The sequence below is a fragment of the Petaurus breviceps genome, unplaced genomic scaffold (assembly GCF_028583685.1).
Source record: "Petaurus breviceps papuanus isolate PSGF00001 unplaced genomic scaffold, PetGlider_PUasm1.0 229, whole genome shotgun sequence".
NCBI lineage: Eukaryota > Metazoa > Chordata > Mammalia > Diprotodontia > Petauridae > Petaurus > Petaurus breviceps.
In genome coordinates, this window is record NW_027185903.1 from 3,187,826 (window position 1) to 3,204,529 (window position 16,704).

Below are 16,704 nucleotides of genomic sequence, written 5' to 3' on the forward strand. Positions count from 1 at the left end.
TGATAATTGTAACTTATGAAACTTTTCTCAGTAGGAGAATAGTTGAAGGGAATAGAAAAGTATATATATATATATATATATATATATATATATATATATATATGTCTATATAGGAGGATATATGGGCATATGAATACATATGTGAGTATGTGTATATATGTGTACATGTATGCATAGACATAGGGTACAGGAGCAGTTGAATAGGAAGGGATGATACTTAAAAGGTGAATTCAGAGGTGAGAGAGCAATATAATGAGAGGAGATGGGAAGAGACAGAATGGGGTAAATTATCTCACACAGAAGAGTCAAGGGAAAACTGCTACAATGGAGGGGCAGAACAGGAAGGCAAAAGGGAATAAGTCAACCTTATTCTCATTGAATTTTGCTTAGGGAGGAAATGACATACACACTAAATAGGGTATCTCACCCTACAGGAGAGTAGGGGGGAAGGGAATGAGAGGGGGGATGATGGAAGGGAGGGCAAGCATGGGGGGAGGGAAGTTGGAAGCACCCACTTTTGAAAAGGGACAGGATCAAAGTAGAGAATAGAACAAGTGGGGGGTGGGATGGGATGGAGGGAAATAGAGTCAGTCTTTCACAATATATCCACTCTGGAAATGTTTTGCAAAGCTACACATGTACAAAGTATATTGCTTATCTTTCCAGTAAGGGTGGCTGACAAGGGAGGTAGGGAAAAAATCTGGAATTCAAAGTTTTAAAATCAAATGTTGAAAAATATATTATTATTATTATTATTGTTATTATTTTACATGTAACCAGGAAATAAGATATACAGGCACTGGGGCATAGAGATCCACCATGCCCTACTAGAACGTCAGAGGGAGGATAGGGGAAGAGATAGGAGACAGCAGATTGGGGGAAGGGATATTCAGTGGGATTGCTGTTTTGAGGTAGTGGGTAGGGCAAAAATGGGGAAAAAATTTGTAACTCAAAATCTTTTTTTTTAAGTTATAAAAGTCATAAACATACAGTTATTCAGGAAATACAATATTAAGAGTAACTGATGTTTCAAATGATTTTTTCACATTATAAAATATTCACAACATATATTCTTTTTAAATCCACACCAAGTCATGTTCATATTCTTTTTAGTTAAGTCATCATCACCATATTTTCTATTAAGTGCTGCAATATCAATATTAAATGTAAACAAAGTACTCTAACATAGCTAATTTGAAAAATGGCAGAATAAAATAAAATCATGATGGTATGTTTTAAACACATCTAGGTCTTCAGGTTACACACAACCACACTATAATTTAGTGTTTATACTAATGATGAAAGACTCAAGTCATATAAAATTGTTTTGAAATAGTCAAAAAACACATTTCTCACTTGCATTCTTTTTGTTCTCCTAAATAATGAGCACTTTAAAAAATTTTTTTTATTTTTTAAAGCAATAGGGGTTAAGTAACTTGCTCAAGGTTACAAGGCCAGTTATTTTTGTGTGGGTCCCGAGTATCTGAGGCTGGAACTGATCCAGGTCTCCTGACTCTGGGGCTGGTGCTCTTACTCACTGCACCATCTTGCCTCCCCTAATGAGCACTTTTTAAAAAATATAAAGTTATTATTGAAATTTATGTCTAGAGAAAAAACATACTTGGGCATAATTAAAATTTTAATATAGCCATTGATAAGCTTTAGTAAAAAAGAAGGTAGGTCCTATTCACTTTCTGCTAAGGAATGGCTGCTAAATAACTTTAACAAACTCTGATTGCTAATGAGTTTCTAAAAATAAATGGCAAGTTGAAGAAGATAAATAGTCATATTTACTACCAACTGTATTATTCTGAAATTCCAGTTACAAAGATTCCTGTGTACTTAGGGCCCTGAAACAAGGGAAAAAACCCTGCTTGCTCCTAACTCCTTTACTCTGGCTGGTCTCCCTCCCCCTCCATTAATGCCTCTTATGAGTAAAAAGGAAATAAATTAAAAACTTCAGAGGAAAGCATCAACCTCCTTATCCATGAAGCCTACCCTGATTCCCCCAGTCATTAGTGATCTGTCCTTCCATAAGTTCCTTTTTATTTACTTTTCTGTGTAGATTGCCTATACCCTTATTAGAAAGTCGTGATTTTTGAGAACTGGGACAATCTTACCTAGTGCTTGGCATTATATCTTGCACATATATGGTAGGGAGTCAATAAGCATTTTTTGAATTAAAGTCAATCATGCTTTTATTGTGACACTGTGTTAAGTTTATTAATTCATCAAGGAGTTCAAAGAGCAGAGCTCCCTTTTCTTAGTGTTCGTATTCGATACCATTCTACTCGATGTTACCTTCGACTAACCACTGAGACCTAGGTTACACTGAGAAGACTGAATTTAATGAGAACAAAATGCTACTACTACTCATACTTAGCAGCAGCTCAAGTGAAACTACTGTACTTGTCTCCCTTTAAGGTATCTTTATTTTAAGAGTGTAACTCAAAATTTTGTGGAAATTAATGATGTAAACTAAAAAATAAAAATAAACTACAAAAAAAGCTGTCTATACTCACGTCGCATCTTCCTCTCCTCTACCTTGTCAGCCTTTATCAAAACTGGCTTCTGACCTCATCACTCACCTGAAACTACTGTCTCCAAAGTTATTATGTGAGCTCTGATAGCCTTTTCTCAGTCTTTAACCTTCTTGACCTCTCTGAAGCATTTGAATTTTAAAAATTTTCTTGTATGACCTTAACAGGGCAGTTAAGTGCTATAGTAGATGAGGCCTGGAGTCTAAAAGACCTGAATTCAAATGTGACTTCAGACATGAGCAGCTGTGTGACCCTGGGCAAGTCATTTTACCACTGTCTGCTTCAGTTTCCTCAGCTGAAAAATAGGAGTAATAATAGCACCTTCCTTAGAATATTTGGGAAGATCAAATGAAATACTCATTGCAAAGCACTCAGCACAATGCCTTGTACTCAGTACCTGTTATATAAATGTTACTTATCATTATTATTAACATATGCATGAGAGCAATGGTGTGCTAGTAAAATTTAACAACTGGTTCTTTGGAGGGAAAATGTATGCACAATACATTTCTAAGTTTAATCTACTTTATGATTTCTCCATCACTTTCTTAAGTAAAAACATAAGTCTAGACAATCAGCAAAACAATAAACAAAGGCCTGATTTGCAACAATTTTGAGGCATAAAGTCTACACTAATAATTTAACCATGAGTTTGAACTGTCTTCTGCATGTGTCTCCTTGTTAAAAGAGAATTTTAAAAGCTGAGTCTTACTCTCCAGAGTCAGACACTATTTTGTAATGAACAAACAGCAACATCTCATATTTTCTGGGTCTTCAACTCAATTGTGTGTCTGTTAATGAGGCTTTTTTTTTTTCCAAAAGCCTGCCTTGTTTCTTCTCATATTCCCATCAAGGACACTCTCAAGATGTGTGTAGATTAGTCTCAAAGATTTTATTTTTTTCCACTAGACCTTTGAATTTGTTGGCACAGTAGCTTCTGATGCTGAGAAAGTCCCATGACTGATGCAGATCAGGCAACTTAGACAGTTGCCTGAGACACTGAGAGATGATTGGGTCTTGCCCAGGTTTACACATCCAAAATGTGATAATGTTTGGATTTGAACTCAATTCTTCCTGGCTAGTGCTCTCTCTACTCTGCCATGAGAAGGTATATCCTCCACAAAGTCTTGCTTTTGACACCCCAGAATGATATGAAGGTGACCCTGGGCTCTTCAACACTCTAGTCAGCAAGTTTGGGCAAGCTCTACCATGTAGGAGAGGACTCAAGTATTGAAAATAGATTATGTCAATTTTCAGAGCATCAGCCTACCTGGCCATGGCAACCTATGAAACAAAGAAAAATACAAAATGGTCCTCAGTCTTCTGCTGCCCCCTCCTGTTTCTGCAGCAAAAGTGACAATGTGGAAGAAAGAGACAGAAGGTGCCAAGTCTCAGTTTTTAGACTATCTACAAACATCAACTTAGTTGTTGATACTCTAAATGTGAGATTCTTGTTTAGTGACAAATCAGTGGACATTCTGTTGGTAGAGTTGAATTTTAACAATTGTTGTATTTCTTTTTCTAAAAAATTAAACCAGAAGACAAAAGGATATTTTCAGATTATGGAAGGATGGTTCACAAGTTCTCTTTCAGAGAGGTAAATAAAGGAGTGGCTATGTTGGTTTTGTCTTATATCCAAAGTCAACAAGAAATATTTCATGGGACATTAGGGTTGTCTCAATGCTCATAATAATATCTATAAATTCTTTGGATGAACTGGAATGAAGTTGCAAAATTAATCAGTTTGGATTGGGTGAAGGATTTGTTCATGCCCTGTGGGATAAAACCATCTAACTAGGTGAAATTAAATATTTAAGCATAGTTCGTTAGTGACTGAAGTCTTTTCACTTAGAGTTGTGGATGGGTAAGAGAGTGCTTTTTTGCCTTAGGTCTGTGAACATTGGAGGACCCTGAAGATTTGGATTTTCATCCTAAAATCATCCCTAGGACAGCAGTGCCTGGAGGCAATGTTTTCATCAGGAGCCAAGGATTGCATGGATGTGAGAAGCAAAGCAGATTCAAAGACTTACCTTGAAGTCTAGCAGAAAAGCTATGTCAGACCTCTAGGAGAAAGCCAGGAGCAGAACAGAGGTCTGTACACAACACAGGTAAATGTGACTAAGGCTTTTAATACTGTTAGTCGTGAGGGCTTATGTAAAATTATGTCAAAATTTGGTTGCCCAGAGTTCATCAGCATTGTATGTCAATTTCATGACTGCATGCTTGCCTAGGTTCTAGATAATGACAATGCTCTCATGCCTTCCCAGTCACCAATGGAGTGAAACAAGGCTGTGTGCTTTCTCCATGCTTTTTTAGCATGATGTTTTCAGCCATGTTGTCAAATGTTTTCAGTGAGGATGAGCACGGCATCAAGGTCAGCTGCCAAACTGATAATAAATTCTGCAATTTGAAAAGGTTACAGGCCAAGACCAAACAATTGGCCTAACAAGAAAACATAGGTATTCTGTCAACCACCACCACATTATCCATATGTGGAACTCTCAATTATAGCAAACGAAGAAGTTTTGAATGCTGTGGATTAGTTCACTTACCTTGGTTATACTTTCCAGGGATGTATACATTGATAATGAGGTGGACACACATATTGCCAGAGCTAGCTTAGTGTTTGGGAGGCTCTGAAGGAAAGTATGGGAGAGAAGAGGTATTAGACTGCCTACCAAACTGAAGGTCTACAGGGCTCTCTCTTGTGCTGACCTCATTGTGGTATACTTGTGAAATCTGGACAGTATACCAGTGCTGTGCCAGGAAACTGAATTGCTTCCTTTTGAATTGTCTTAGGAAGATTCTGAAGATCACCTGGCAAGATAAGGTACCAGACACTGAGGTCCCTACTCAACTAAATTGCCAAGCATTCAAACTCTGCTTTCAGACAACACAACTCCAGTGGACTGGTGTAATGGAAATGCAAACTTAAAGATCTTCCCTGCCCCTAGGCTAAAGTGCACCTGGAGCCTGGGGTGGGAGGCTTGTTTTTCAGTTGATACTTCTTGCTTGGCCAGTGAGTCAATAAGGTTGTTACATTCTCTGAGCCAGGAGAAGGCTATATAAGCCCTGATGTGTAGCTTTGTTTTGGGACTCACTTTGAGAAGTGTTCTGTGATTTGATCTGAATTCTGGGAAGCTGTTGTTGAGAGTCCCCTGGCTTTGAAAAACCCAGATGTGGAAACCCAGATGTTGACTGGGCATGGATGTAATGGTTGGACAGTTTGGAAAGCTGTCTACTTGATCTGTTAATGTCTTGATAATTCTGTCTGTATATTTTGAAGTTTGGGGTGCTGACCTTTTTCCCCTGAGCAAGGTAAACGATATATGTCTGACTGATTAAAGTAAGCTTGTTAACCCATTTTGAGTTGCTTTCCTTTAACAAAGCAGATCCAAGAATCTGTGTGAGTAGGCACCTTGGGGACACTGGGGTGCTTGCTGCTACAACTGGCCATGTTGTTTGAATACAAAACGTATGCTTGCCAAAAAGACTGTTTTATGGAGAACTCCCACAGGGTGGTCAGAAGAAGCGATACAAGGACACTCTCAAGGTCTCTCTCAAAAACTTTGGAATTGATTGTGTGACATGGAGACAATGGCACAGGACTGCTCAGCATGATGCGCCCACATCAGAGAAGATGCTGTGCTCTATGAGTAAAGCAGAATTGAGACAGCTCAAAGGAAACACAGGATGGGCAAATTTGTAGATTCTACCCCAAATATTCACATGAACTATTTGTGCCCGAGCTGTGGTAGAGAATTCTGAGTTCATATTGATCTGATCAGCCACAGTTGGACACATTGAAACTTAACTTTAGCATAGTGGTGTCATTTTGGTCCTCTTTGAGAATGAAGGACAACAACCATACCATACTCAACAAAGAGGTTTTCAAAGACACTTAAATCGATGGAGGACTTTTCACATTTAGTCTAAAGCCTGAGAGTCCGGAAGTCCAATGGGGTTGAGCTTGCTCAGGTTAGCCAAGGTGGAGTTCCAGGAAGGCCGCTATGATTTAAGGATTCTTCCCGGTGCTATGGCACATTTTTTTTTTTTTGTCAAAAAAGGAATGTTCATGCCTGCAGCCTAGTGGGGAGCAGTGCTCTGGCCATTGCCGGCAATGGGAAGATCTAGCCGGAAGGCGCCTCGGGCTTGTTGGAAGAGACTTTGAAGGTGCCGATTGTTGCTGTGAGGTGGGCTCCTGGGCACTCTGCTCCCTTCCTGGGTGTGGAGGGTTGTGCTGTCTCTGCAATAGGAATCGAGGAAGTGAGAAGGAGGGGAACCTGCAGTTGTTTGGGGAAGTCACGCTTATCCTTTATTCCTTGTAAATCGTGTGATTTCTGGTGAAAGGGGGAACTTGGGCCTGTTTCCTACAAAAAGACTTTAGATTTTAGAGTATAGTCTGAGAAGTTTTCACTTCCACTCACCTTAAGATTAAATACAAACTCCTCTGACATTATAAGCCCTTTAGACATGTATGGAAAAAGTCTCAAAAAGAGACTGTCTGCTAAAGTAAGTAAATCCTTAGGCCTTAGGCCTAAGTTTTCATTTTTTATTAGAAATTATGTGACTTTGAAACTTTAGAAATCTTTCTGTATAGTTGCTCTATTCTAGTCAGTCTTCGCCCAGCTTACCATGAAAGAGTTAAATTTCTATAGAACTGCAGGAATTGCTGAACAAGACTACTGATATGAGAGAACAGGCAGTAACCTTGGAAAAGAAGCTCAGTCCCTGGTTCCCAGAAAAACTCCTAGATAATACTAAAAATAATGAAGAATGGAAGGAACTGGCAGCAGCAGGTGGATTTGACCAATCAAGGGACAGACAGTAGCCTTGGGACCCTCAAGTCCAGATAAGAATGTATCAAGGGTAGACTGAAAGGAGGGGTCCAGTATTCTGAGGTTGTAATGCGCTGATGTAATGGACCTAATGTATTATATAACAAGATTAGGGCCTCATAAGTAATAATTATGTTAATATTCATAACCCTTGTTTATTTAACCCAGCTTTAGTTTATGTACGGCGGCCTCTTCTCTCTCAGTGCTGTCCCAGAGACTGGACCACCCGTTTCTCGAGAGATTCTAATAAATCTTTCTACCTTCACTTTGAGAGGTCTCCGAGTAGTCAGCTTGGGTTAGGGTCTCCGTATCCCACACAACACCATGGTTCCTAGTTGTCTTTACAAGCATTATCACATATTACCCCTGTGGTCCTCCCAAAGTAGGCTTCTTGATAAGCTCAGTTCAAATATAACCCCTACTATGTGAGGTCTTTCCTGATGGCACTCATCAGGTGCTAGTGCTTTCTCCCCCAAGTTACTTATTGCTTATATATTTTATACATTCTTATGGATATATACATGTTGTCTTCCTGAATAAGAATTGAAAGCTTTTTTTTTTTGCAGGTCAGTTGGGGTTAAGTGACTGGCCCAAGGTCACACAGCTAGTAAGTGTTAAGTGTCTGAGGCCGAATTTGAACTCAGGTCCTCCTGACTCCAGAGCCAATGCTCTATTTACTGTACCACCTAGCTGCCCCGAATTTAAAGCTTTTTAATGGCAGGAACGATTTCATTTCTGTCTTTGGATCTCTAGCACTTAGCTCCTGAGACATAGCAGGCACCTAATAAGTACTTGTTGACTGACTGAAGTAGAAGAAAGAAAAAACAATTTTACAGAAAGCTGGGTTAGCACTAAGTCAAATTATATATATATATACATATATATATATATATGTACATATATATATGTGTATATATATATACATATATATGTTGACATTTAAGGATGAAGCTAGAACAAAGACAATGCATAGTTGAAAAATGGAAAAGGTCTGCAAAGATTTGTAGAAGAAATTTCTTTCTCTATCAAAGAATTGAATTACCACATTTATACGCGGACATCCTGTACTGGTTGTTTAGCCTAAGGACATAAAATGTGACTAAAGAAAACAAAGACATAGAAGAACAATTGGAGTAGACACAGAAAAGATGTGCAATATAATTCTGACAGTGCTAAAGAATTCATCACTGGGGCGGTGAGGTGGTGCAGTTATATGTATCTGAATAGCCCTTCAGTTGTTAGAGCAACATACTACCTTAAAGGCTGTCCTCCAAGTCTCTCAAACATATGTCAAAATAGTTCAAGATTCCTTGAAAGATACACTTATCAGAGATAATTGTTTTTCAGTCTTTTGATTAAGTGAGGAATAAAATAGGAGATGGTATGCTCCCCAAAGGTATCTGCCATTGCCATGGAAAATATACAGTGCAGAATCTAAATGGCAGATTTCCCTCTAGTTGGGAAAACCTCATAAGATTATAGATTGTAAGTGGCCTTAGAGGCCATCTAGATGAAAGAACTTAAGGCCTAGAAGCGTAAGAGATTCACCTGGGACACATGGGTAGTAAATTATATAGTTAGGATTTGGACTCAGGTTCTATGACTCTAAACTTTAAATGCACTGTCTCTCAATGTAGAGTATTATCCTTAACAAATTCATAATCATTCAAAAGTTTGACTGAAATATTCAGCAGAAAAACCAGTTGAATAAAGAATGCCTATTCTAGTCTATGATATTCTGCTAGATGAACAGACAGTCCATAGAACTGGTTCATCAGGACATGTGTTTTTAGATAAACATTAGGGACAAAGAGCTGGGCTGCCTTGACTATATTATCTTGATAAGGTGTAAAGAGTGACCTTAGGCTTGGGGTACATTGATACTCAAGCAGAAATGAAATAATTGAATCAAATGGAGAATTAATAAAGTTAATAATTATGTCAAAGACAAGGACAATGATGAAACAATGTACCAAAATGTCTGGGATTATATAGCTACATTGTCCTTAAAGGAAAAATCACAACCCTATAAAAACATGGTAGAAAAACATAAAAGAAGGGAACTAATAAACTGCATGTAAATTTTAAAAATCAGAAAACCAAAAAATAAATATTAAAAAAAGAACAAATAAGATATATTGAAAATTAAAGAACTAGATCAATTGAAAATAAAATACATTATAGATGTGGTAAACAAAAATCAAAGCTGTTTCTTAAAAAAGACTAAGAAAATTTGTAAATCTTTAGCCAACCTAACTAAAAAGAGGGCGCAATTTCATTTCATGAAAATAGCAAATGAACAAGATGAAGTAACAAAAAAGTATCAACGTACTAGGAATAAAAACAATGATCAAGACCTACTATTTAGGTTATCTTCATTTTCTTTTGTGTTGTCAGTTCTATGCTAACAAAACTGAGAACACAAAAGAAATTTGAGGGTTACAATAAAATAATATAAATATTTCTGGTTATTTGCTATCTCACTTGAAGAATTTTTTCCTTAAAGTAGGCCGCTGCTGTGTTGTCTCTTAGCCTATCTAAAAATAGATTCATAATGCTTAGAAAAAGAGAAATATAAACAGTGCCTGAGGACATTAAGGTTGGTCTGTGGCTACCTTTTCTAGCACTACTGGCACTTTTACTCATACCCCCTTGACACAGGTCATTGTGGGGGACTTGAAATACTCCTTACTCTCCAGTGCTATTTCCAGTCTCTACCACCAGAACTCAGTACCCTCTCCCTCTTTGAGATACTTTTGATCCATATTTACCACTCAGTTAAGATTATGGTAGATATTATCTACAATCCTGGGGACATTCTCTTCTCAGTAGTGTAGTGGGTAGAATACTATCTAGAGTCAGAAAGACCAGACTCCTAATCTAGCCTCAGACCTTTATCTCTGTGATCCTAGGTAAATCTTAACCTTCTATTTGCTTTAATTTCTTCAACTTTAAAAATGGATAATAACAGCTCCTACAGCTCAGGGTTTAATATGAGGATCAATTGGGGTAATAATCGCAAAGTGAGCACAGTGCCTGGCACATAATAGGTCCTATATAAATGCTTATTCCTGCCCTCCCTTATTATCAGACATGAACTAGTTTAGTACCTGGTTCACAATCTTCCTCTTCAACCTAATTGTTTCCTGCATTCCAAGAGATTCAACATGCTAATTTTCTTTTTTTTTCTTTTTTTAATTTTAATTTATTATTCTACTAAGAAAAGTGTAAAGGGGGACATTAGTGTGTTATATAAATCATTTTAGAAAAAGTGTCATGCTGCAGATTTCATTTTTAGCTCTTTTGAAGTATTAGAGTTAGGACAAAGTAGCAATACTGGATGTGTCAACTTACAATAAACAAAATGAAGTGTGCAACCCATGTAACAGTGTGGCCACTTTGAACTCCCCCCCCCCCCAACATTTGAAAGTATATACTTTTAAAAACCTTTTCAAAGTTTGCTGAATTCACAGTATGTAGACTATGAAATGGAAATGGCTGAAAAAAAATAAGGAGGCTATATAACTCCAATAAAGTTAAATGGACAATCCAAAGGCACTGACTGTCATGTATGGTCTTTATTCTCCCATATCAGAGTGCAGCTTCCATCACTGGTGTTATCCTCAAAGCAAGAGCTAGCTGTATGCAGTCCAACTCCCTTCTTTGGCATAATCACACAGATCACAATGGTTTCCTCAACTTACGAAGTATATTTAATACCAAGTATTAAAAGTTGGTTCCGCTATATTTGTGGTACACTGGTTGACTTTGCTCTGTTGATAAGCATTACCACTAATTGTGCTTTCTATGATCTCTTTTACAATGTTACTCACTTCATCAAACACAAAAGAAGTCTCCTCAGAAACCTGGAAATCATCCATGAGCTCATACTCATTAAAAAAATTTTTTTAATTTAATTTGTTTATTTTAGTTTTCAACATTCATTTCCACAAGATTTTGAGTTATGAATTTTCTCCCTGTCTTTCCCCTAACCCCACCCCAAAATAATAAGCCTACTGAAATACTCCTTCCTCCAATCTGCTCTCTCTTACATCCTCCCCCATTCCTCCTCTAACTTTCTAGTATGGCAAGATGGATTTGGGAGGAGAAGCGATACAATATAGGTTATATATGTGTAGTTACGGAAAACATTTCCATAGCTGATATATTGTGAAGGAATGATTATATTTCCCTCCATCCTATCCTGCCCCCCCCACTTATTCTATTTTTTACTTTGACCCTGTCTCTTTTCAAATGTACTTCTAATTACCCTACCCAATCTGCCCTCCTTCTATCATCCCCCCCCTCCTTATCCTCTTCCCCCCTATTTTCCTGTAGGGTAAGATACCCAATTTGGTGTGTATGTTATTCCCTCCTTAAGCCAAATTAAATGAGAATAAGGTTGAGCCATTCCCTTTTGGCTTCCTGTTCTTCCCCTCCATTGTAACAGTTTTCTCTTGCTTCTTTTGTATGAGGTAATTTACCCTATTCTATCTTTCCCTATCTCCTCTCATTATGTTGCTCTGTCACCTCTTAATTTTATTTTTTTAGATATCATCCCTTCCTATTCAACTGATCCTGTGCCCTCTGTCTATGTATGCATGTACACATATAAACACACTCGCATATGAATTTATATGCACAATATACCCTCCTATATAAACATATATATGTATATATACATATATTTCCTTCAACTATGTAGACGTATCCTATATAGACATATATATATATATTCCCTTCAACTATTCTCATACTGAGAAAAATCTCATGAGTTACAATTCTTATTTTACCATGTAGGAATGTAAATAGTTCAATTTTAATAAGTTCCTTATAATTTCTTTTCCCTGTTTACCTTCTCATGCTTCTTGTATTTGAAAGTCAAATTTTCTATTCAACTCTGGTTTTTTCATCAAGAATGTTTGAAACTGGGGTGGCCAGGTGGCACAGTGAGTAGGAGCACTGGCCCCAGAGCCAGGATGGCCTGGGATCGAATCAGGGCTCTGATACTTAGCACCACACCCAGAAATAACTGGCCGTGTAATCTTGAGCAAGTTACTTAACCCCAATTGCTTAAAAAAAAAAAGAATGTTTGAAACTCCTCTATTTCATTGAATGACCATCTTCCCCCCTGAAACATTATACTCAGTTTTGCTGGGTAGGTGATTCTTGGTTTTAATCCTAGCTCCTTTGACCTCTGGAATATCATATTACAAGCCCTTTGATCCCTTAATGTAGAAGCTTCTAGATCTTGTGTTATCTTGATTGTGTTTCTACAATACTCAAATTGTTTCTTCCTAGCTGCTTGTAGTATTTCCTCCTTGACTTGGAAACTCTGGAATTTGTCTATGATGTTCCTAGGAGTTTTCTTTTTGGGATCTTTTTCAAGAGGAGGTCGGTGCATTCTTTCAACTTCTGTTTTGTCCTCTGATTCTAAAATATCAGGGAAATTTTCCTTGAGAATTTCTTGAAGGATGGTTTTTAGGCTCTTTTTTTGATCATGGCTTTCAGGTAGTCCAATAATTTTTAAATTATCTTTCCTGGTCTCACTTGCTTCAATTCATATAAAAGGGGACTCTGAACAAACTTTGGAGCTACAGAACCTACAAAATGACACAGAGAAGCTAACCTGCTGCTGAGGAGAGCCCAGAAGGCCGGCAGGAATCCACAGGTGCAGAGCTCTGGGAGCTGAGTCCAGTCCCACATGAGCCAGAGGTTTTAGCCATAGGGTGGGCTTTACCAACCACTGGCTGGAGGGACTCCAGATCACCAGCAGCTCTGGTGGTCCAGAATTATCAACACATAGATGCTAAGGACAAAGTGAGAGGTCAGTGCAGTGTGCAGTTTGGGATCCAGTAGCTGAGAGTGCATTCTTCCCCCAGGGCAAGAAGCCACTGAGTAGCCACAGCGCAGCCACTGCCATGTGGCAGCTTCAGCTCCTGGCCTGCAGACTGTAGGGGGACCAAGCGACCAATCTGAGGGGTAATCACTCTTCTTTAACCTGCTTGGATCTGGATTGTGGTCTAGGGTAGAGGTCCTGGGGTGTGTGACCAGCTTGCCAGAGTATGTGGAGGCTTCAGAGAGGGCACCCAACTAATACCTCTGGCAGCTGAGAAAACCCCAGCTTTTCATACAAAGCTTCCCTGTCTGGTAGTAGAGTCCTACTGTGGCAAAAAGCCCAAAAGTCAAGTAATTGAGTGGCAACATGACTAGGCAAAGGAAGCAAAGCAAACAGAAGAATCCAACATTAGACTCCTATTTTGGGGACAAAAAGGATCAAAGCATGGAACAGGAGGAAGACAGTGAAGTCAGAACTCCTGCACCCATAGCTTCCAAGAAAAATACAAGCTGGTTACAGGCCATAGAGGACCTTAAGAAGCAGATAAGAGAAGTGAAGGAAAAATTGGGAAGAGAAATGAGAACAATGCAAGAAAATTATGAAATGAGAGTCAACAACCTGACTGAGGAAAATAACACCTTAAAAAACAGACTGACTCAAATGGCAAAAGAGGCTCAAAAAAGGCAATGAGGAGAGAAATGCCTTAAAAAGACAAATTTGCCAGATGGAAAAAGAATCTCAAAAGTTCACTGAGGAGAATCATTCCTTCAGAATTACATTGGAGCAAATGGAAGCTAGTGACTTTATGAGAAATCAAGATGCTGTTAAACAGATCCAAACAAATGAAAAACTAGAAGGCAATGTGAAATAGCTCATGAGAAAAACCACTGACCTGGAAAATAGATCCAGGAGAGATAATTTAAAAATTATTGGACTACCTGAAAGCCATGATCAAAAAAAGAACCTAGAAATCATCCTCCAAGAAATTCTCAAGGGAAACTGCCCTGATGTTTTAGAACCAGGGGGAAAAATAGAGGTTGAAAGAATCCACCAATCACCTCCTGAAAAAGCTCCCAAAAAGAAAACTCCTAGGAATATTATAGCCAGGTTCTGAAATTCCCAGATCAAGGGGAGAATATTACAAGCAGCCAGGAAGAAACAATTTGAATATTGTGGAAACACAATCAGGATAACTCAGGATGTGGCAGCTTCTACACTGAGGGATTGAAGGGCTTAGAATATGATATTCTGGAGGGCAAAGGAGCTGGGATTAAAACCAAGGATCACAGGGCAGCCAGGTAGCATAGCGAGTAAGACCACCAGCCCCAGAGTCGGGATGACCTAGGATTGAATCCAGGCTCAGACACTTAGCACCCACCTAGAAACACCTGGCTGTGTAACCTTGAGCAAGTTACTTAACCCCAATTTCTTAGAGGCAGCTAGGTGGCTCAGTGAGTAAGAGCACCAGCCCCAGAGTCGGGATGACCTAGCATTGAATCCAGCCTCTGATACTTAGCACCACACCCAGAAATAACTGGCCATGTAACCTTGAGCAAGTTACTTAACCCCAATTGCTTTAAAAAAAAAACAACAACCAAGCATCACCTACCCAGCAAAACTGAGTATCATGTTTCAGGGGAAAATATGGTTATTCAGTGGAATAGAGAACTTTCAAGCATTCTTGATGAAATAAACAGAGTTGAATAGAAAATTTGACATTCAGATACAAGAAGCAAGAGAAGCATGAGAAAGTAAACAAGGAAAAGAAATCATAAGGAACTTATCAAAGTTGAATTATTAACATTCCTACATGGAAAAATGATAATTGTAACTGATGAAACTTCTCTCAGTATGAAAATAGTTGAAGGGAATATATGTGTGTGTGTGTGTGTCTATATCAGAGGGTATATGGGTGTATGAATACATATGTGAATGTTTATATATATATATATATATATATATATATATGTATATTTACAGGTATACATAGATAGAGGGCACAGGACCAATTTAGTAGGAAGGGATGATACTTAAAATGTGAAACTAAGAGGTGAGAGAGGAATATAATGAGAGGAGATGGGGAGAGATAAAATGGAGTAAATTATATCACACAGAAGAGACAAGGGAAAACTGTTACAATGGAGGGGAAGAATAGGAAGGCAAAAGGGAATGGGTCAACCTTATTCTCACTGAATTTGACTCGGGGAGCGAATAATATGCACACTAAATAGGGTATCTCACCCTACAGGAGAGTAGGGGGGAAGGGGATGAGAGGGTGGATGATGGAAGGGAGGGCAGGCTGGGGGGGAAGGAACTTGGATGTACCCACTTTTGAAAAGAGACAGGATCAAAGTAGAGAATAGAACAAGTGGGAGGTGGGATAGGATGGAGGGAAATATAGTCTGTCTTTTACAATATAATGTATCTACTATGGTAATGTTTTGAATAGCTACACATGTACAACCTATACTGAATTGCTTATCTTCCCAGTAATGGTGGTGACAAGGGAGGAAGGGAATGAATCCAGAATTCAAAGTTTTAAAAGCAAATGTTCAAAAATATATGTACTATTATTAATACATGTAATTACATGTAATTGGGAAATAAGATATACAGCCACTGGGGCATAGAGATCCACCATGCCCTACTGGAAAATCGAAGGGGGTATGGGAGAAGATATGGGAGAGAGCAGATTGGAGGAGGGGATATCCTGTGGGACTGCTATTTTGGGGCGGTGGGTAGGGGAAGAAATTTGTAACTCAAAATCTGGTGGAAGTGAATGATGTAAATTAGAAAGTAATAAAGTATTTGAAAAAAATAAAATAAAATATGGTATTGCAGAAGCATATACAGAAAAAAAAATTATTTCTCCTGGATCTGTTTTCCACATCAGTGGTTTTCCCAATGAGATATTTCACATTGCCTTCTATTTTTTTAATTTGTTTGGATCAGTTTTATAGTATCTTGATTTCTCATAAAGTCATAAGCTTCCATTTGCTCCAATCAGTGAGTTTTTGAAATTCCTTTTCCATCCGGCAAATTTGGTTTTTTAAAAGGCATTCTTCTTCTCATTGGCTTTTTAGGCCTCTTTTGCCATTTGGGTTAGTCTATTTTTTAAGGTGTTATTTTCTTCAGTATTTTTTGGGGTCTCCTTGATCAGGCTGTTGACTCACTTTTCATGATTTTCTTACTCACCACACCACCTGGCCTCCCCTAAGTAATTGGGGTTAAGTAACTTGCCCAAGGTTACACAGCCAGTTATTTCGTGTGGGTGTTAAGTATCTGAGGCCGGAACCGATCCCAGGTCTCCCGACTCTGGGGCTGGCGCTCTTACTCACTGTGCCACCTGGATGCCCCCGTCATCTTTCTTTTTAAAAAATAAATTATTTTTAGTTTTTAACATTTGCTTCCTTAAATTTTGGATTTTCTCTGCCTCCCTCCTCTTCCTCCTCCCCAGGACAACATTTGAAACATCTCTTGTATATGA